At 46.3% G+C, this 20,559-nt stretch overlaps 1 long non-coding RNA gene across 2 annotated transcripts in view; it reads left to right on the top strand.

The window, feature by feature from the left end:
* LOC111937227 (uncharacterized) overlaps positions 1-20,559 on the top strand; it is an 87,483-nt gene that overhangs the window by 54,233 nt on the left and 12,691 nt on the right. The window contains exons 2-4 of one of the 2 annotated variants that reach the window (XR_015277922.1): positions 10,440-10,566; positions 12,422-12,517; positions 13,701-13,918. This is a non-coding gene — a long non-coding RNA (uncharacterized LOC111937227). The remainder of the gene's footprint in view (positions 1-10,439; positions 10,567-12,421; positions 12,518-13,700; positions 13,919-20,559) is intronic. The other variant, XR_002868502.2, reaches the window with a different exon arrangement.

Here is a 20,559-nt window from a genome sequence, read left to right as displayed (position 1 = left end):
AATTCCCTTCTGCTGGGTGAGTCTGCTCCCATGACAAGAAGATTAGTGGCCTCAGCTTGTGATTGTCGAGCTCAGGGTTTTCCATCCCACTTTAAGTCATTTGTAATTTTCTGTTCCTCGTGGTGGGTGTTTTGAGGGGTTGGTTTAATTCCAGGAGGGCAGGGGTCAAAGCATTTTGGTGAAAGGCAGGGAACCCTGTCCCTGGTGCCTGTTTGCTCACTCCTGGACTACTTTGGCCTAGTAATTTTTACATCTGTCTGGACATAACAGCCAGGGAGCCAGGAGTGCAGCAGGACCTCCCTGGGGAGCAGTAGCACCGGTGGTGGTGTCTGGTGAGCTGGCCCTCAGTGTTGAGAGGTGCAGTGTTCAACACATTGAGGGACAGAAATCATAGAATCACAAAGCAGTTTGGGTTGGAAGGGACCTTAAAGATAATTTTGTCCCAAAACCCTTACTATGAACGAGACATCTTTCTTTACCCTGGGCTGTTCCAAGCCCCATCCAACCTGGCCCTGACCCTGAGGAGAGATGTGTCACCTCCTTTCAGCTGACTGCAGGGCGTTGCTGCTGGTAAAGCTGCTGGCAGATGGTTGTCTTTGAGCAGTCCCATGTTGCCATTTGCCTCTGCTCCTGATAAATCCTGCTCAACCAACTCTCTGTCTTTGGGGTTATAAAAATCTGTGGTCAGAGCTAAGCTCCAGCACTGTGGGGCCAGAGACCCACTGAGAGCTCCCACTGTCTGCTGCTGGTGCCTGACAGCTCTTACTGCCTGTGGTCAATGTGGATAAAGTCTTGAATACCTCTGCTGTGGTTTGAAAGGTCTAAAATGTCTAAAATGTCCTTTTCTGGGATGTAACAGAAAATCCCCACTCTATTTATCTTTCTAGTTTACTTTTTCTTATGAACTTTAGGATTTCTTGTGCCATTGTATGCCACCACATTACTGAAGTTAATGTGGCAGAGGGGAAATATCTTAATTCCATGTTTTGTCTCCTTTTTCTGTCCTTTTGGTTTGAGCTAAGCTCTACAGGGGCTTGAGGATATTGTTTGTTAAAGCTGTAGAAAGGCTTTTGTGTCTGTTTGCCCACTGCCTCAGCTGAGTACCATATTCCTCCCTTGACTCTTTGTTATCCTGAGATTTTCTCCTGCCACAGCAAAACTGCAAAACTTTTGACTTAAATTAATCTTTTTTTTTTTTTTTTTTTTTGGTAACTTAATGCTGCACCTTTTCTGAAAAACAAGTCCTAGGCTTGACAGCTACTCCACAGTATCTCATGGGTTTGTATCAGGGCAGTTCAAAGGTCTCATTAGCAAAGCATATTCTGGACAACTGTAAATAAGATTTTGGGAGTACGCTAAATGCTGTGGGAACATGTGAGAACTAGAGATGCTTGGGGTACTGTTGTCAAACTAGAATTCTGTATCAGGGACAAAACAATCTCTTGACAGGCCAGAAATCTTAAAATCTAAGAAATTCTTGGAGTTTTGGGAACTGGATCTCAGCTTATAGAAGCATACATCACTGAGACAAACAAGATCTTTCTCAAAACCGCTCTGGTGAGATAAACACAGGCTGCAGCTTTTAGTGAAGTCTCAGGAAGCAAATTGCCAGGCTGGTTCTGTGCTCAGAGCTGACTGATGCAATGAGGCTGTGTTCTAGAGACCCTCATTGTGGTTGTTTTGGGGTAGCTCATAATCCAAACCCCAAGTTCTCAAGCTGGGGGTTCTCACACGACCCCAGGGTTCTGTAGCCATGGGCAGGGAGGGGATATAAACATGGTTGTGACTGATCCTTCCTGCCTGCAGAGGCAGCTCTGTCTGCAATAACCCGCATCCAAGATTTAAACTCAGGCAGGGTGAATAATTTTTGGAGGCTGGCAGATTTCCAAGTCACCCCTACGGTAGATATTACCCCTCATAAAGACCACGCTCTGTCCTTGGGTTGGAACGGTATTTTCCTAGCAAATAACTTCGTGGTGCACCTGGGATGCAGTGATTAATGAGGCAGATTTGCATGAAGGATATATGGACTGGGAATCCTTCAGGGGAGAGGAGAGGGAGGTGGTGAAGCCCAGCTCAAGCCATCCAGCCATCCCCAGGGCCCAGTATTTAGTCAGGTGCAGCCCAGCTCGTGTGTGGAACCCTCCTCTTATCTTACCTTAAATAAAACTTCAGTGGGACGTGTTAGGAAGAAAGACCCTGGCTCAGACACTCTGAAGGGGAGGTTCATTTAAGTAATTACCAATTATTAAAGGCAGTGGGTGTTTCCTGAGAATTAGGGACTTCTGGGCTCAATGGCCTCTGCCCAGTCCTCAAGAAATGTCCCAAGCTGAGAGTCTGGTGGTGTGTAGAGAGGTGCAGGTGGTCCAGGGTGGGATGGGTGGGTGACCCTGGTTCTGATGGCTCCTGGGAGGGTGGGTTAGCAGAACACAGCAGAGAGTTTTGCCCAGCCTCAAGGGAATTCCTTTCCTCATTTAATTGCAGTGACTGTGAGCCAGCTTTCCAAAAGGTCTTTGGAAAGCTCATTTTTAATATTCTCTGCCCTGGTTGGAGGGAGGTAACCACAGTTCTTCCCCAGCCCCTGAACTCCTGGGAACCCCCACTGATGTCCTGAAGCAGAGGATTTGGCTTGATTGTCCTGAGACTTATATTTTTTGGTTTTCAGAGTTCATTACGAATCTCTTGCAGCCTTGTAGAGTTTACTTTGTTTTGTTCCTATTCCCTTTTCAGTCCTGTCTGAAAAATCACTGAGCTTTCTAGTACTGTAATAGCCATCATTAATAATAATACCTTTAAATTATTCTAGTTAGTCTTTTTAAAGCGTTTTCCTGACTACTTTCTTCTTTGCTAATTGCCTTTCTCCGGTGCCCTGAGGAAACCTGCATTTTCCAGAAGTTCTGAAGGGAAGGGCAGGGGACTTGGCTCTGATATTTGTAAATTTTTCCTAAATGTAGGAGATTTGTCAGCTGATGGAGGAGAAATACAATTTTTATATCTCTATTTGTGCCCAGAATGGGGAGATAAGGGCTCCAGAACACAGTAACCAAGCCAGGAAACAACTGAGATGGGGAGGTCACAAAAATGAACAAATTATTCCAGGCTCTTCAGACCATCAAAAGTCATCTGCTGTCCCTCCCCTCTCCCAGGCTGCTTGAGACCAGGTGCCCAGGTGCCAGCTTGGGTAAATAATGAAGGTGATGTCATGAAGAGGCTGAGATGGGGTGTCAGTAGCCATGAACTTGGGTGGAGGAAGGGTTGAGGTCCATCTCAGCCTTGTGTCCTCAGCAGTGCCACCCAAGGACACCAGCAGTATTCAGCTCAAGAGCAGTTGCCAAAAGCTCTCCAAACCTGGACCCTTGAGATGAGGTGGCACTCAGAGAGTCAAGTGGGGCACAGTCTGGGCAGCAAAATCTGGGGAAGGTTTGCTGGTGGAGCCCACTTTGTGCTTCACTTGCAGGTGTTTGAAACCAAAGAATTTCTGTGACACTTTAAGTGAAAAACGATCATTTTCTGATAAACCATAAAGAAAATTTTGAGAGGAAAATTTCCAGCTCAGTCTGATTCCAGGTTTTCCATTCATGCAGGCCCTTTTTTTCCCAGCCTGTCTCCACCTTGGCTGTGGCCAGCCAGCATCCTGCAGGCTGCTGAGCACTGAAGCTGAGGAATTGTTAGCGATCGGGGTGCCCTAAATGCCAGGAGCAGATGCAATAAAGGACTGTTCCTTTCCACTTGAAATGCCTGTTGCATTTGCCAGGCAGCCAACACTGTAAATTCATTCTGACTATTTAAAAAGACCTTTTAGAAGCTTTTGAATGGTTTCTGGCTTATTCTGTAGCAATAAAAGCATAGTGGCTGAGAGTCAGACGTTCAGGACCTTACTGAGTAACTAAATACAAGATACTTGGGAGCGTTGTGAAGTGCTTAGGAACAAGATAATTATATTGGCCCTTATCCCATTGTTTGCCTGCTCATAATCACTGTCCTGGGCTCTGTCTGATGGCATTTGAGATTACTGTGGAACAAAGAAATAGGGCAGGGATTTGCAAAATGGGAATCCCACCTGCTGGGGGCTGGTGGAATAACTGTGTGAAGGAAACAGGGAAAGAAGGGAGGTGAGATGGTGAATTTTCCTTCTTATCCTCATGCACAGAACTCAAAAAGGAGATAAAACATGGCTTGTCTTGCCTGGTTATGTAAGGGCAGCTTTCACCCTTGTATGCAGGAACCCACACCAGTTTGGGCTCCAAATCCTTATTCTCTTGAGCCGGGGGTGGTTCTTCTTCCCTGAGGAACTCAACCACGAGACTCTGAGGAAAGCAGAGCTCAGTATTGAGAGATTGCAGGGCTCAGCTGAGGCTCCATGGCAAGGCTCTGCCTTTCTGTGGCACCCCTCACCCTGGCAGCTCTGGGGGTCACACAGCTCATGGAAGTGCCTTGCTGGGAGGTGATTTTCCTCCAAGTGCATGCCTGCCGTGGGACCCAGCTTGCCAGATGGCTCCCTGGCATCTGATCAGGGCTGTTCCATGCAGCAGGGAAGAATGTAGTTGTGAAGGCTGATAAATGGTCTGTGAAGATTGGTCTGATACCATTTTGGTCTTCTGGGAACGAGGACCTCATTGCAGATCAAGTGTCTGATCTTTAAACTGGCATAAATCAGCATAACTCTACCAAAGTTAATGGAGTTGTGCTGATTTACACCAGCTGAATTTATACCATCAAAAATCATTCATTTGCTCTGTCTCTTCTCCATTTTTTTCCCCCTCCTTGGATTAGAAATGAAGTCTATAAAGCTAATATGATCCCTGCAGCAGCATAACTTCCACGGAGTGTTTGCTTGAAGAGGTTAAAAGCCCTATAAACTGCTTTACATTCTCTAATAATAAAATGCAGATGCAAAGGGGAAGGATTTGATGGTCAATTAATACAGAAACCATCCAGTGCTTTGCATAGATCCTGCTCCTTGGCTTTGAAATACTATGCCCAATTAAAACCTTACCCAGAACTATACCAAGATTAAAAAAGTAATAATAATCTGCAGCACTCTAGGTAGCATGCTGCAGTTTTCAAGGGTGCCTCTGAGTTATGCCTCATAAACTCTTGGATAAGATTTGTCTGGGTGTTTCCAACTGCAACTGCTCCTGGAGCAAAGCTGCAAAGCAGCATTCAGCAGGCAAAGCTGGAGCGAGGGTTATTTTATGGAGAAAAAGAGGAGGGGGGTAAGGAAAGTGTTGACAATCCCTCGTGCATTCTTCTGAAAGGAAAAGAAAATGATAGTTCCTGTAAATGTTCTGCCCTTCAGCTGGGTTATCCAGAGGGTGCTGGGCTGGGCAGTGCCCACAGAGGGGCTCTGGTTTGGGGATGGACCAGGCTGACACAGCCTCAGCAAATCCCAGTCACTTTGCAGCTGGGTTGAGTGTCACTGGTGATGGCCTTGGTGACCTGTCAGGGTGTCCCTGCATGTGATGGCCACTCCTAAGGAACCCTGCTGCCTGTCCACAGACACTATTTGGTGGAGCACTGAGGTGGATGGCGTCAGGATTTAACAGTGCAGAAGGCAGAATGAAGAGCCCTTCTCTTTGCACAGCAGCAGCAAGAGCTGAAAGGGGGCAGCAGGCAGCGAGGAGCACCCACAGCAATCAATCAGAGTAACAGCCATCCTCTTCTTGGCTCCAGAGTCTCTCACAGGCAAAAGTCAACAATTTGGAAATATGTTTTATGGTCCCTAGTAATTTACTTGCCATACAGTGTGACAAAAAGGAGGAAAAGTAGTGTTCTGCATCCCTGAGGTAGCTGGAGACACTCCCTTCAGGCCTGAGCCTAAGGACATGGGCTGCCTCAGCCACAGAGATCTTCCCAAGCTGCCCCCTTGTCTGGGGCCTGCTCCTTGGTCAGCTCTTGCTGGCTAATGGGTTTCCTCTGCACTAATCAGACAGGAGGGATGGATATTGTATCACCCATCCTAAGCACCAAAACCTCGGGTAGCTCAGACAGCTTTTGTTTTTTGGCCTGGGTGCTCAGTGCCCACAGAACAATTCAAGGACACTTTAACACATCTAATAGAGATGCAGGGAAGTCCAGTTCCTTTCTCACCAGGAAAGTGTCCTTTGATGTGCACAGAGCAAACTGGTAACTGAGCAAAACCAGAGGCTTGGGCAGACACAGCCCAAAATCTACTTAACAGTGCCCAGTGACTTGAAAACCAAACAGATCATGTTCCTCGTGTTCCTGAAGAAACAAGAACGGAAGGGTCTGAGTAGAATATTTTGTACAGAACTCAGAGAGCTAGAAATACAAATGATTAGTGTAGTAAACTGGCTTTACTTGCACAGCATGGTCCGTGTCCCTCAAGCCCCACAGTGTGTGGTGGTGGATTCTCCTGGGTCTGAGGCATGGCAAGTCCATCTGTGAGTCATCTAAACCCGGATGGCAGCCCAGCATGTCTTGCTGTTCTCTCTCTGCCTCTTTTTCTCCTTTCATTGTTTTGTAAAGATGAGTAAAATATACAAATTTTTAAAAGGAGTCATCAGAGCAACTAATAGACGAATGAACCTATCTCAGTTGGCCTTTGGGGAGTCTTCCAGGGGGCCTTCAAGCTCAGTTTACATCGAAGATTTTGAGGTGTTTTTTCTGTCTGAGCTCATGCACCTTCCTCAGCCTCCTGATTTTAGTCCCAAGCTGCATAAAATCTCAGAACAGATTGCCAAGGTCAAGGGGAATTGCCCAGGGCTGGGATACTAAAACTAAATGAACGGAGCATGATATAAAAGCATAATGGGGCTGATTTCTTAATTGCAGAAAGGCCTCTCAACACTGTTTTGACAGCGTAAAGGGTCATTTGCATCTATTTTAAGCCCTACAAAAGCCTGATCCTCATTTACACATGTTGAAAAGAAAATATAATATGTACCACGACTAAGCCCCTTCCTACTGCCAAAGTGATGGAAAGAGACTTTAGTGTAAATAAGGCTCAGGCCTGTTTTCAGTTCCAGCACCACAAACATGCCAGTGCAGAAGCAGGAAAGATGCCAAACATATTTATTTTGGCCCAGCTGCGTGTTTCCTCAGTTTTCTGTCTGCAGAAGAAAGTGAACTCACACGTTTTGGCTCTGCCTTCCACAAGAGTCACCACAAGTGTCACTTCCCCCCTCCCAGGCAGGATCAAGGACGTGTCCTGAAGGTCACTGCACAGAGGATGCTCTTGTTGGGCAGGACCTGGGGCAGCTGAATGAGCCCTTTTGTGGTGAGGGTTGCAAGGTCTCCGTTTCCAGCTGCTGAGCTGCTCCCAAGGATCGGCAGCAACTCTAAACCAGGCAGAAATGGAGAATGCACAAGCTGACAAACTCTGTTTGTGTCAGCTAAAGAAAACCAGTGCCCTGCTGCCTGCTGGAAATGGGCTCCAGACGTTCTCCTCAGGTAGAGGAGACATGGATAACTGCTCAAAGATGTGAGTAGCTCCCCAAACAGGACGATGATGACGATTACAGGCTGATAGGGGCTCAGTATTTACATCTCCTTAACCAGTCAGACTGAAGCCTGGCAGAGTCTGGAGAGCGCTGTTCCTCCCTGGGGGCACTGGAGGAGGCTGGGATTTATCCTGGGGCACGGGGGCAGGTGGCTGATCCTCCTGAGGCTCAGTAACACAGACCATCTGCATTCTGGCTGCAATGCAGCTTCTCCCCATCCTTTTTTCTCTCCATGCAGGACGAGGAGCAGCCCAGATCTGAAGGGAGGTGCAATTTTAAGCAGGGCTGACGTGCCTCTGTGCCAGCGTCCTCTGTGGGACGGATTAGAATTAGTTTTTGCTAATTTGCTCCACATGGAGCTTTCAGTTTGAATTCTGTCTCCTGAGTCAACAGGCAGACCACCCTCCTGGTATCCTGACTGCTTCATTTCCCAAAGTGAGGGAAGAGTTTCTCACCCATCCTGCCTTTCCTGTGGTTCAGGCAGTGTCGCAGCCACTGCTTCAAGGAAAGGAGTGTGTGTATTCAGCTTCCTCAAACCTCACAGCTGATCCAAACTTGGGCAAGCATTTCAGAAAACAGTCAACTGGGAAGTTTGGGAGCAGGAAGGATGCACAGACTAGTGACTATAACTTCCTGATTTTTATATTTTGTTTGTTTCTGCATGAACCCTAGGCTGTCCTGCTTAGGAGGCAAGTCTTAGTAGCCTTGCTGCTCTTCTTAGGAGAGAACTCAAAATAATTGCCAGAAAACATCCAGGGTCTCTGATTTTTTTGGAAGTACTCAAGAAAACAGCTTGTGTGAATTTTCCTCTTTCTCAATATGATATCCTGTGTGCCTTTGCATGGTGGTTTCGATCTCTCTGTGGTCAGGTTACCACCTGAAAAATGAGGTTACTAAATTAACAATCCCTCTCATGTCCACAGCAACCTGGGTAAATTGTAGCTCTGTAATTTCTCAACAGAGATCTGGACATTTCCAGCAGCTTCTCCATCATTTGGAAGCTGTTTACTTGGAGCCATAGCTATTCCTGAAATTATACTGAGGTTTTGGAGGGCTTCTAGGAGCTCTGTAGATGTTCAGGAGGCCCATATGAAACTCAGGCAGCAAAGCTCTTGAACCAAAGGCTTGCTTCCCATAACAAAAGTCAGAATGAGCCTGAATGTGGTCATATCAACCCAAAATATCACCACCAAGGGCTGCATTCTGCCTCAAGCCACTCTGCTGGTGAATAAATAAATTCAAGTGAATAAAGCTAAAAATATTTTTATAAAGTTGTCCTGTGTGCCTGAGAAGCAGTAACATTTCTTTCTGTCTGAACTTTCAGAGGGCTCCCTATTTCATCCTTGCTTTTTAAGATTTTGGTTACATTCTGCTCCCAGCCTTGGTGTAAGAGCTGACCTTGTGCTCCTGGATTCTGCCTGTGATGAACGGTGTTTTGTGGTAGCTGCTGTGATGTGTTTGCAGGCAAAGCAGGAGGAACAGAATTTCTCTGGACTTCTCCAAGCTGAGTCTGTCCTGGTTTTGGTCTATATAAAATCTTACCAGTTCTTCTGTAGGGGTTTTATAAAAAATGCCCACAAATTTACTCCCTAATCTCTATCCCCAATGGTTCCAACTCAAATGGTTTGGATTTTTCATTCCCAAGCTGGCACACTTGTCTTGGTTACTTCAAAGCAGGTGTCTTAGAATTTAATTTCTACATTTAATTCCTCAAGAGCCTTTTTCACAGCACCCAAATGAAACTGCACAAAATTGGTGAAATATTTTATTTGTTTTCAATACATCTTTAACATTTGTTTTTACTTTGAGTGGGGTGAAATAATCTTTGTGCTTTTCACTTCAGGGCAACAGCAGCAAAGGAATCATTTATTCACCTACTTCCAGGAGTTACCTCTTTCCCAGGGCCAAGAGAAAGTCAGTCCAGCTCTTACCTCTGTCTGCCCTTCCTCCTAGTTTTTATTACATGCCCTTGAAGTCAGCCATACAGACTTCTTCAGTGAGGGGGTATCCAAGTCCAGGATAAGCACAGAGGTGTCTTGGCACGTGACTGTTTCCCCTGTGGTTTTCTCTTTTTCCTGCCTGAAATAAAATGAAAATATCCCTCTCAGGTGTACTTTGTGCTGTGTCATGTGCAGGAGATGGGGATGGGCAGGGAAAGGAGGGCAGCAGGTTTCCTTGGAGCACTGAGCCGTGCTGCAGGGTGTGCTCTGGAGGGCTCTGAGAGCTCAGCTGTACTGGATAAAGGCTGGAGATGTTCTGGGGGTGTTTGGCTGAGATGGTCTCTGTGTTTCCCCTGTCCTTGTTACTCTGAGTTTACTCTCTTGCTGAGTGTCACCTTGCTGAGGGTGCTAAGCACAGTGCAGGCTGCTCCAGGGCTGGGCTGCTCTGCAGAGTGGAAGGACACATCACAGGCAGGCACTGATGGCATTGAAGCATCCCAAGTCCCTTCCATAGTCCTGCTGATGCCTCAGTTTCAGCTGTGACATTCTCCAGGTTCTGCACTGGTTCCTAACTCTGATCTCCACACAAAGTGTCAGCAAGGTCTCCTCACAGCTCAGGCACACACAACAATCCTTCTCCAGCCCCACAGCCAAGGACAGCGCTGCAGCTCCAGGCCCAAAAAGTGCAACCAGCAGGGAATTGAGGAGAGCAACCTGGGAGGATGGGACTGCATCACCTGCAGCTGCAATTGCACAATTCAGCCCAACTGGAAATGGACCAGAACTGATCCAAGGGTGAAACTCCTGAGCCAGGGCCCATCCTGGCTGCAGCCAGGGCCGGGCTCTTGCAGTGCCCAAGGTGCATCCTTGGAAGGGCTTTTAATAAATCCCGGCTTTATTCCTTTAACCCTGCCCAGCCTCTGCTCCAGGAGCCTCTCCAGGCATCACTATCCACGCTGCCCACTTACACTCACTCTGCTTTCCTTCTCCATCTGTGACTGAGCAGTCTGATACTTCTTTTGTTTGTGTTTTACAGCACAGAAAACTCATGCAAGCTGGAAAGGCTTTACCATTATTTCCCAAACACAGAAATATGTGTCTGCAGTGTGCTGCATTTTAGAACAGCATCTACTCAGATGGTGGGGAATTCATCACAGCCCAGGGTGAGTAATTCCAATGGCTCATTACTCTTTCAATTACAAACTGGCACTTTCTTTGCAGTCTGAATTTGTCTAATTTTGGTTCCAGCCATTGGATATTGATATGGCTTTGTCTGTTAGATTAAATAGAGTTCTGTTACAAGAGATCTCATCTTTAGAAAGTGCTCTTCATCTTTAATAAGATACTTCTTCCTCTCCTTTTGATAAGTTAAATTATTAAGCACCTTCAGTATCTCTGCTCTGCTCTGCCCCACAACTCTCAATCTCTACTTTCATTTTTATCCTGAATTCTGCTTGGATACTAGTTGGTTTCCCAATAAGCCCATCATGAGATCTCTGTGTGGATCTGGCAGATCTGCCACCTCTGCAGGGGCACTGGAAGCAGCTGCCTGCATTTAGGCACCTGATTGAAGCCTCAAATTCCAGAAAAAGGTCGTAAGGTACATCTCCCCTAAAGTGAGCCACTGACAGGTGTAGTGGTAGACCAAACCTGTCACCTCCTCTCCTGAGGACATCTCGCTCAGTCAAAGCTCTTAAGTGGTTTTTTGGTAATTAAGCCAGCACTGATTTAAGGTGCCAGGGTCCAGAAGGTGGTGAAGACTGTGGTGCTACATCTGTTGTGGTTATGGAGCCCCTGGTATGACTGAGAGGCCTGGGCTCCTGTCAGCTTTATCTCTGTGGGTTTGGGAGGAAGACATGCTGCTGATGTAGGCCCATGTCCTGCTTTGCCAGTGAAATCCAGCAGTTAAACTGTTTGATTCTGTTTGTTGTGGCCTCAGGGACAGAGAGCTGTGTCACCTCCTGTTGTTTGGTTCTAGGTATCCAAGAAATTGTCCCAGCCTTTGTGCTGGGATTCAGACATTGGTTCAAGGACAACCATCAGCCATCATCCTGCAGGTCTACCTGGGGGTCCTGAACAGCACTGACACATTTCTCATGGCTCTTCACAATGCCTGGACTTGGGATGGCCCCTGCTGTAACGGTGTTTAGAGCTGTTTTACAGTACCATGGCTGTTTGCAGTGTAATTTGGGTTTATATCCAGTGGCTGATCACATGCCAGGAGCTTTATTATGGACAGCAAGTCCCATTTGATCAACAGCAGAGACCAAACAGCCATTGTTGAACTCAGTGCTTAGAAAAGTATTGGATGACTCCAGGCATGCCAGATGGGACCTACCACTCTCACTCTGCTCTGTGTGAGCAATCAGCACGAGGATGGGCTGCAGATTCCCTCACCAGTTGTGCTGGGTTGGTGCTTGTTTCAGGCCCAGCTAGAGAGTTCTGCTGTCTGGAATGGTTTGAGCACAGGCCAGGGTGGGACTTGAAGTCCTTGCTGTCAGAGTGCAGCAGCATAGCAGAGGGCCTGGCTGTTCCACCAGGCTGTGTTCTCCTCCATGCCATTGATGCAGCTGTAGAGAGGGAGTTTCTCCTCTGGGGCTCATGAATCAAAGGCTCCAGGTCTCTCCCTTGAGCACAGCTGATAAGTCAGGCTGTCTTCACCACCACAGTCCAAGGCTCAGAAGGATGTTTTGGAGATGCTCTGCTTTCAAACCCCATTTTCAGGAGCAGCCGAGCTCTGCAGAGCACATTTAGTGAACACACAGCTAAATGAGACGTGAACAGCCTCACCATGGCAGGGTGGAACACACAGATTCATTGCTCAGGTGAGGAGGAAGTGCAGCAGAGCACTGAGATAGCCCAAAAGAACAAGCATGAATGGATCTAAGCCATGGTGTGCAAGCTGTGCTATAAATAACAGGCTGATGGAAACCAGATCTCTTCTGCATATGCTTGCCATTTCTGCTCCAGTGAAACACTCATCCATGGCCATGCTTTGGCCTCTGCTCCTTCCCCAAGGCACGTGCTGGTTCTCCTGAGACCTTTAAAAGGAAGTTCTGGGCATGACCTGGGAAAGCCTGAAAGATTTCTGATGGACCACATCAAGGTGTAAGGGTAGGCCAGCACTGTTTGTTTGATAGTAGAACTTCTCTCTGTCTCTCACTTGCTCCTCCCTGCCCCCATTTCACAAAATAAAACACTGGGATCAAAACTAACTTGTTTGAGGGCAGAAGATGCCTGTAAAAATAAGTACTGCTGATATCAACAACCAGCAGTATTAATATTTGATATTTCGGTTTCTCCAATCTGCCAGTCAAATAAAGCAGAGAAGGCAGGACTTGCCATGTATAGTTGTCCTCAATGCTAAATCCTGCTGTGAGCCATCAGGTCAAATAAATTCATTTCTCTCTTACCTTGTGTTCATGCAAATCACCACAGCAGTGGAATTCAGCCCCTGTAAAGCCAGTGTGAGCAGGAAGCAGTGGCACCACAGGCAAGGAGAGCTGAACTTTGGCTACCAGTTTTCAGGGAGTTAAAGAGAAAGAAGCACATTCCCTAAGGCAGAGCCCCATTTGGAATAAATCTGCCTGCTGGCTGCACTCCTCACCCTGGCAGTCTGCTCATTGCAATTCAGGCTAAGTTTTGCAGTATGGTCAGCTTTAACTAATAAAGATCTAGCATGGTACCTTGCTAATCTCATTAGATGGAGAGCTGTGTTTTGGTAGTGGTTGCTGGAGGAGGATAAGGAAAGAAAGAGGTTTAGCAATTCCAGACCAAGCCATTTCAGTTTTTTAAAGGTGTGTGTATACACAATATAGAAATACATATATGTACATTCTGCTAGTTGTTTCTACTTAATTCTTCCACTAAAAATAGTGGTAGCAGAGGCCCCAAGTGCCAGCCCCCAGGGATAACTGCATTCCAGGCTACAGGGAACTCCAACAGTGTCCCTGATCATGGCAGGGCACCAATCCACAGAGGACTGGGTTCCTCTTGCACCTCGTTGGCATAAAAACATTCTGACCCTCCCCTCCCAAAGCCCAGAGCAGCTGCAATGTTAAAACCTGCTGATTTCAGTGCTTCACCCAATGCCTCATTGTCAGGTTTATTTTCAGTGATGCCAGTGGATGTTTCCCCCACTCTGAACTAGGATTTAAAAATCCCAGGAACTGGGCATTAATAAATGGCAGCTCTTCCACTTGGAGGATGAGGCATCACTCACCCTATTGAGCCAGACTCCCACAGAAGGGGAGAAAAGGAAAAACCTGGTTTTCTCTCATTTTCTTTTTGTTCCCAGGCTGCTGAGGCTCAGTTCTGGAGTGATAACTTTGAAGTGCTGTGAGGATCCACTGGATTTTGGCACCAATCCTGGGGATGTGTTGGCATCTTCACTCTACCCTCCTTCCCCAGGGTGATATTTGTCAGGGACCTCTCCATGGTTTCAAACCAGGTCCAGAACTGGACACACCATCCTGCACACCACATTTAGAGGCTGGAACTGATGCAAAGAAAGAGGTAAAAATATTAATATTGCTTGATTAATCAATTGATCAAGGCGGCAGCACGGAGTCTTTGTTGTACCTTATAATGTTGTTCCTTTCCCTTCCTGGTGTCACAACAAGGATCTCGTGTTTTGCTGAGTCCTTCCTTGCTTGGGGCCAGTCATTTATCAACAGAGATTTCCATCTTGGCCTAATAATTCATCTCTTATTGCAGCTCTTACTGCTCCGAGGGCCCTTTGTTTCCTCTTATCGCCGTCTAATTATTGGTGAAGGAAAATTTCTGACTGTCTTGAGGCCAGTGGCCAAGAGTTTAAAAAAACCTGGCTCCCAGGTGATGCTTCTGTGGCAGGGGGAGGTTGTAAGAGCCCTGTGGCTCCAACACAAAACACAAAGCCTCTTTTTCTTTTTGGCTTAACCTTCCCTGTGTGAATTTGTCACAGCCAAATGCTCCCACGTACATCCCACCCACACATCTCCCACCACTTTCTCACACAGGCACACTCACACTCATTCTATTACAAGATCCTGTTAATTCAGGGGGGTTGATCTGGTTTTGTTTGTTTGTGTTTTTTTTTTTTTTTGTTTTTATTTGTTTGTTTGTTTGGGGTTTTTTTTGGTTTTTTTTTTTCCTTCCTGGAAAACCTGGTACAAAAAGATAGTAAGAATTTGTATTCATATATATGTGGTATCCAGTGCTGGGATGCTAGAAAGGGATGTGAGTGGGTGGATGAACAGATAGTAATCACAGCAGCATAATTAATAATAATGACAGAAAGGCATCCTGCTCCTATTAGGAGTACATGCATAGCTTTAATCAGCTCTCTCCACCATCCAACAGGAGACTTGAACTAAATCAATTGCTGTGATTTCTATCAGAAGGGTTGTTCTGAGCAGATTGAAAGAGGGATCCCCTTGGTTCTTTATTTCTAAAAAAGGAGAAATTATAAATTTATTGTTAATTTATGTATCTTTAGCTAAACCAGGATCATTTGTTTGTATTATTCAATGACTCCAGTGCAGCTCTGAGGATGTTTCAGGGAGTTTCAGAGTTTGTTTTCCCCTGGATGAGCACCCTTTGCTCCTCAATCTGCTGCCTCTAAAGTTCAGTGCAAAGCTCAGAGATGGCCCTGGACAGCCAAGCTGGGGAGAGAATCACTATTAAGAGCAGCAGGGCTGCAGTCCCTGTGCCTCTGCTGTCTTTGTACCTCACTCACTCTTCATAAAGCAGCTGGGAATCACCTGGAGCATGTGAGGTGCACTATAAAATCAAACTCCCTGTCAGTCTGTCCTGCAGCCATTCCCTGACTCTGAAAGCAGCAGTAAATTCAGCAGGGCTGCTTATGGCCACTCATACTGCTTCAGAACTGTTCTTTAAAGAGGAGTTCTAAAATCTCGTTGCTTTATTAAGCATTTCATACATTTAAATTGTCAGTTGATGTATCACATGCAAAAGAGACAGCGACTAGAATAATAACCCTTCCCAGCATTTCATTTTGAAGCCCCATTTACCTGAGCCTGGCTGCTTCCAATAAATATTTCACAACATGTTTCTCCTCCACAAGTGCACTTACAACTTATGAAGCAAACACAAATGTTTTAATTCTGACAAAATGAGCATTTTTTCATGCACCAGCCTCGATTCTGCACATAGTTTTGTGGCTAAATGGCTTTCTGATTATCGTGTCCCAGGATATTACTTCAACTGAAGTGATATGAAATGTCATTAAAAAGTAATGTTCCTCTGCTTTGACAATCATATTAGTAAACACTGGAGGCTCTGCAGGTTATATGTCAGGCGGGCCGACACTAATGGGTTTATTAACATATACAGGAGCACTTTGTCAAACCTCCTTGTTAATCTAAATTTGCAGGTGACAAAAAGAAAGTGAGCAGGGAGCAGGAAGATGCTGTTGAAGTGCTGTTTAGGTTGGGCCACAAGCTAAAGGAGCTGGGACACCCTGAGCAAGGCTGGACGTTCCCAGGGATGCTCCCCTGGATTCCAGCAGCCCTTGGTCCCAGGGGAAAGTCTTCTCTGAGCTGATGGGGAGCACAGACACCCACCTTGGAGCTGAGTGAGTGCAGTGGGAAGGGAACAAGTCCATTTGGTTCAGGGTGCATCCCCACCCGAGGCAGCAGGTGTCTGGGACAGGAGCAGCCAGCACTGGGGTCTGCTGGGCAATGTCTGGGTGTCAGGGAGGGGCAAATCCAAGAGGGAAAATTCAGAGGGTGACAGCAACCAGGGTGTCAGGTCCCAGGGACAACTGCTCTGAGGTGTGTAAAGATATTTGTGCCACCTATAAATAAATTCTTGGAGGGGGTTCAGGCAGTATTGCTCTGAGTGATGGAGCGTGGCCTTTTGGAGGATCCATCCCACGTGGTTTTTCCCACAGGAATAGCACAGGTCTGTCTGTGTTTCTGTTCCTGGGACAGGTCTGTACGTGGCAGAGTGCTCAGGTGTGTGTGAGGATGTGGGGATCCTCTGGAGCATCACTTTTTTGTTCAAAGTTTCCATTCCTGGAGCCACTGGAAGCCCAGGATACCCCAGAGCTTGGCAAGACGTTCATTCCTGCTGTGCAGGTTCACCAGCTGTGGCTGTCATCCCTGACCAGCTCTCATCACTCTGGGGCTGGAAGCCTGAGGTTGAATTGCCCAGCAGAGACTGCAGCTGGGCCCGTGGCATGAGAGGCACGGGGCTGCTGAGGTTGGGAAATCCTTCCCTGCCTGCAGCAGCACCTCCGGATCTGCAGCCACCGTCCTCACCCTTTGTGCTACTTCAGCAGCAGCTGAAGCAAGAACATCATCCCAGAGATCATCTCATCTCCTGCCCCTCTTCTTCCAGCCTGCAACCTCCCCCTGCACCCACCTTCCCTCTGCTCCTCCTCCTATGAGTGCAAAAATAGAGCAGTTGTGCCAGGGTGACAATGTACCTGTGACAGAGAAATGGGTGTTACAAACCCTGGGAGTGGATCCTGCCAGTCTAGTGGTTTCTGCTTTGTTAGCAGATAATTATAATGTGGAAGGGAAAAGTGTTTGCTGAAAGCAGGAAATTAATGGGGTTTACAAAGAATGCTTTGTCCAGGCAGCTCCTGGAGTCAATAAAACTCAGTTTGGGCTCCATAAAGCCCTGTAGAGGTTGAAGTCTGAGTTCTGCTGAGTGTTGCCAGGCTGGAATTCGGGGCTGGCATTCATGATTTCTGTCCAGTGCTCCATGGAGACCTGTGGGGTACAAAGGGTAACGAGGACTCCTGAGCATCCCAGTCCATGGAAGTTGGAGCCAAAGTGCTTCTTTGCCAGCCAAGGAGTTTTGCTGCTGGATTTCACAGCGGTCAGATCCGAGCACCACAAACTCCCAGAGCTTTTCTGCTTTGGGGACTCATCATTTTAAGTGCATTTGTCTTCATTTGGTCTCTCCTAGCTTAAGCAGTCAGCAAGACTCGGTAGCAAAGAGGTGAAGAGGGGATGTGGATTTTTCAATGCTGGGCTGTTTTATTTCTATTTCTGTGATCCCATTCCCGGTGCCCAGGTGGGATTTTAGGGTGTGGGTGCCAATCCATCCCAAAATAGCCCTGGACCCAAAGATGCTCACTTGCAGCACCAGGAGCTGTTCCTGCACTTGCAGCTGGTGGTTCTACTTGGTCCTTATGAGCTTTGAACTTCTCAATCTGACACAAAGGCAGTGGGAGCTGAACAGCTGTTGAACAGGTAACTTTTGGAGGAGGGAGTTCCTATTCTTTTCTTGTCTTTTCCTTCTTTTCTCCAGTTGCTGCAGCAGGGGAAAAAAAAATATAGGAAAAGGGAAGAAGAGCCTGGAGGCAACAGGTCAGAAAATAAATAAAAAATGAGAAATTAAATTATTTGGAAAGCAGAGTTATTTGCCTTGTGAGCCAACTTTTTTATATTTTATATTTTATATTTTATATTTTACATTTTACATTTTACATTTTATATTTTATATTTTATATTTTATATTTTATATTTTATATTTTATATTTTATATTTTATATTTTATATTTTATATTTTATATTTTATATGTTATATTTTATATGTTATATTTTATATGTTATTTTTTATTTTTATTTTTTAGATATTTATTTTTCTTTTTATATTTTTATTTTATATTATTTTTATATTTTATAATTTTTTGTAAAGAAATGGGAAAATACAATTTTCTCAAAATTTAACTCTTTTTTTTTTTCCTTTCTTTAAAAACTTCAGGCAAATTTTTGGTGTTGCTTCTGTTCAGGGTCTGCAATTTAATAACCTTGTTATGCTACAAATCCTGAGACTCCATGACTCCTACCCAAGTCCAGCTGCCAAGCAGAGAGTATTTCTTGACCTTTTAAAGAAAGCCAGAGATAATGAACCATTTGGACCATAGGATGCCCTGGCTGCCTGGAATAAAATCAGCGTGGCTGTGAATTTTGGAGAGGAACAAACATGCAGCCCTGAGCCAGCAGTGTGGCCTGAGCCTTTGTGGTGATCTCCCACTGCAGAAACAGCCATAAAGTCCTTTAAAACAGGTAATAAATCAGAGGTTGTGGGCAGAGTGAGGCTTGGGCTGCACAAGGGCTTCAGAAAGTGTTTTGAAAGGTCCAGAGAGGGAGGATTTGCCTGGCTGCCATTGAGTTTCAGCTTGTAACTGGTGAATTTTTCTCCTTCAAAATTCTCTGGTGAAAACAGCCCTGGTGAAATGTGGATGCTGAAGTGGCTGGTGCTGCTTGAGGGGAGCTGGATGTCAGCAGCTGCTTTCCCTGTTGTTGATGGCATTAGAAATGTGCCAGTGTGAGCCACATATTCTGCACCTCAGGTGTTGAAGTGCAATGGTAAAAGATGCCACTTTCATCAGCGCTTTCTGTGGTGAGTTTTAGCTCCTCTCTGAAAATGGAAAACACAGAATATTGCAGCCTCACAGGTGTTGTCCCAGATGTTCTGGCTGAGGCCAGAAATGTTCCCTGAAAGGACCCTCGTGAATCCCCAGCTGTGTTCCTGGGGAGTGGAGACTGAGCATCAAATCCTCCCTCCCACGGCCCAGCAGCACCTCAGAGGGGCAGGTGCTGACCTACCCCTGAAACCAGCAGGTCCAGCTCTCATGGGCTGAGCAGCAGCCAGAGCTCTGCCAGTGACTGAAGGCTCCCACACAGACAAGAGGAATGTGCTTCTTTGGTCCTTCTGTGTGACCAGCAGGTGCTCATGGATGGTCCTCTCTGTGCTCATGGATGGATGATCCTCTCTGTGCTCATCCATGATCTTCTCTGTGCTCATGGATGATCCTCTCTGTGCTCATGGATGATCCTCTCTGTGCTCATGGATAGATGATCCTCTCTGTGCTCATGGATGATCCTCTCTGTGCTCATGGATAGATGATCCTCTCTGTGCTCATGGATGATCCTCTCTGTGCTCATGGATGGTCCTCTCTGTGCTCATCCATGATCCTCACTGTGCTCATGGACTACACTCTCTGTGCTAATGGACAGCCCTCTTTGTGTTTATTCATGGATTTTCCTCTCTGTATTCATGGATGGCTCTCAGTGTTGATCATGGATGATCTTTGTGCTCATGGATGTTCCTCACTGTGTTCATGGATGATCCTCTCTGTGCTCATGGATGGATGATCCTCTCTGTGTTTGTTCATGTAAGACCCTCTCTGTGTTCATGCATGACCCTCCCTGTGGTTTATTCATGGATTTTCCTCTCTGTATTCATGGATGGCTCTCTCTGTGTTGTTCATGCATGATCCTCCCTATGGTTTATTCATGGATGATCCTCCCTGTGTTTATTCATGGATGTTCCTCTCTGTGCTCATGGATGACCCTCTCTGTATTTATTCATGGATGATCCTCCCTGTGTTTATTCATGGATGATCCTCCCTGTGTTTATTCATGGATGTTCCTCTCTATGTTTATTCATGGATGACCCTCTCTGCACTGTTTGATCCACCAGGTCTCCCCCGGTACCTGGGGATTACACCAGGTAATCCTGAGGCTGATTTTCCTGCCTCCTGTGTGTGTTTGCTCCTCCCAGCGCTCTCTGCTCAGCCCCAGTGTTTGTGCTCTTTTCACACCCACTAGCTGAGTTACTCTGCCCCTTTCCTTGCGTTTCCCATGGTATTTCCATCTTTGCAGCAAGCACAGCACAGGAGCACCCAGCTCCTGCCTGGCTCTCCCCTCGCTGCTCCTGCTGCAGCCAGGTGATGTTCCCTGGTTTGCTTGGAACCTCACTGAGGATCTGTGTGTCCTCCTAGTGCAGTGAAACCAGAGCCAGAGCCGTGGTCTGTAATTCTTTTAGGGAAAGATGTTATAGTTGGTCTTGATTAAACTTTGAGTTTAATGTTGATTAAACCATGGTTAAATTATTCATGTGTCTACTACTCATGCAATACAGAAGGAGTTCATTGTAATGGGATGGGCTGACATGCCCAGTGTTAAAAACTTGCTGTTGTGCTCGTTAGTAATGAGCATGGAAAAATAAACAAATGGGATTGTAGGGGAAGGCCTTTCCTCATTCCCACCGCAGTGTAAATGGAGCTGATGTCTCAAATGAAATAGCACTGGGTTTATGGTGATTTTTGGCCACAGATCTCATGTCATAGCCTGCTTTTCTGCCAAGAAAACATGGGCAGGCTTGCTCTGCTCTAATGGGGAAACCCAAAGCAT

Source organism: Cyanistes caeruleus, chromosome 19 (genome assembly GCF_971803275.1).
Source record: "Cyanistes caeruleus chromosome 19, bCyaCae1.hap1.1, whole genome shotgun sequence".
Lineage (NCBI taxonomy): Eukaryota > Metazoa > Chordata > Aves > Passeriformes > Paridae > Cyanistes > Cyanistes caeruleus.
Note: the sequence above shows the minus strand (reverse complement) of the source record. Positions and strands in the feature narration are given on the sequence as shown.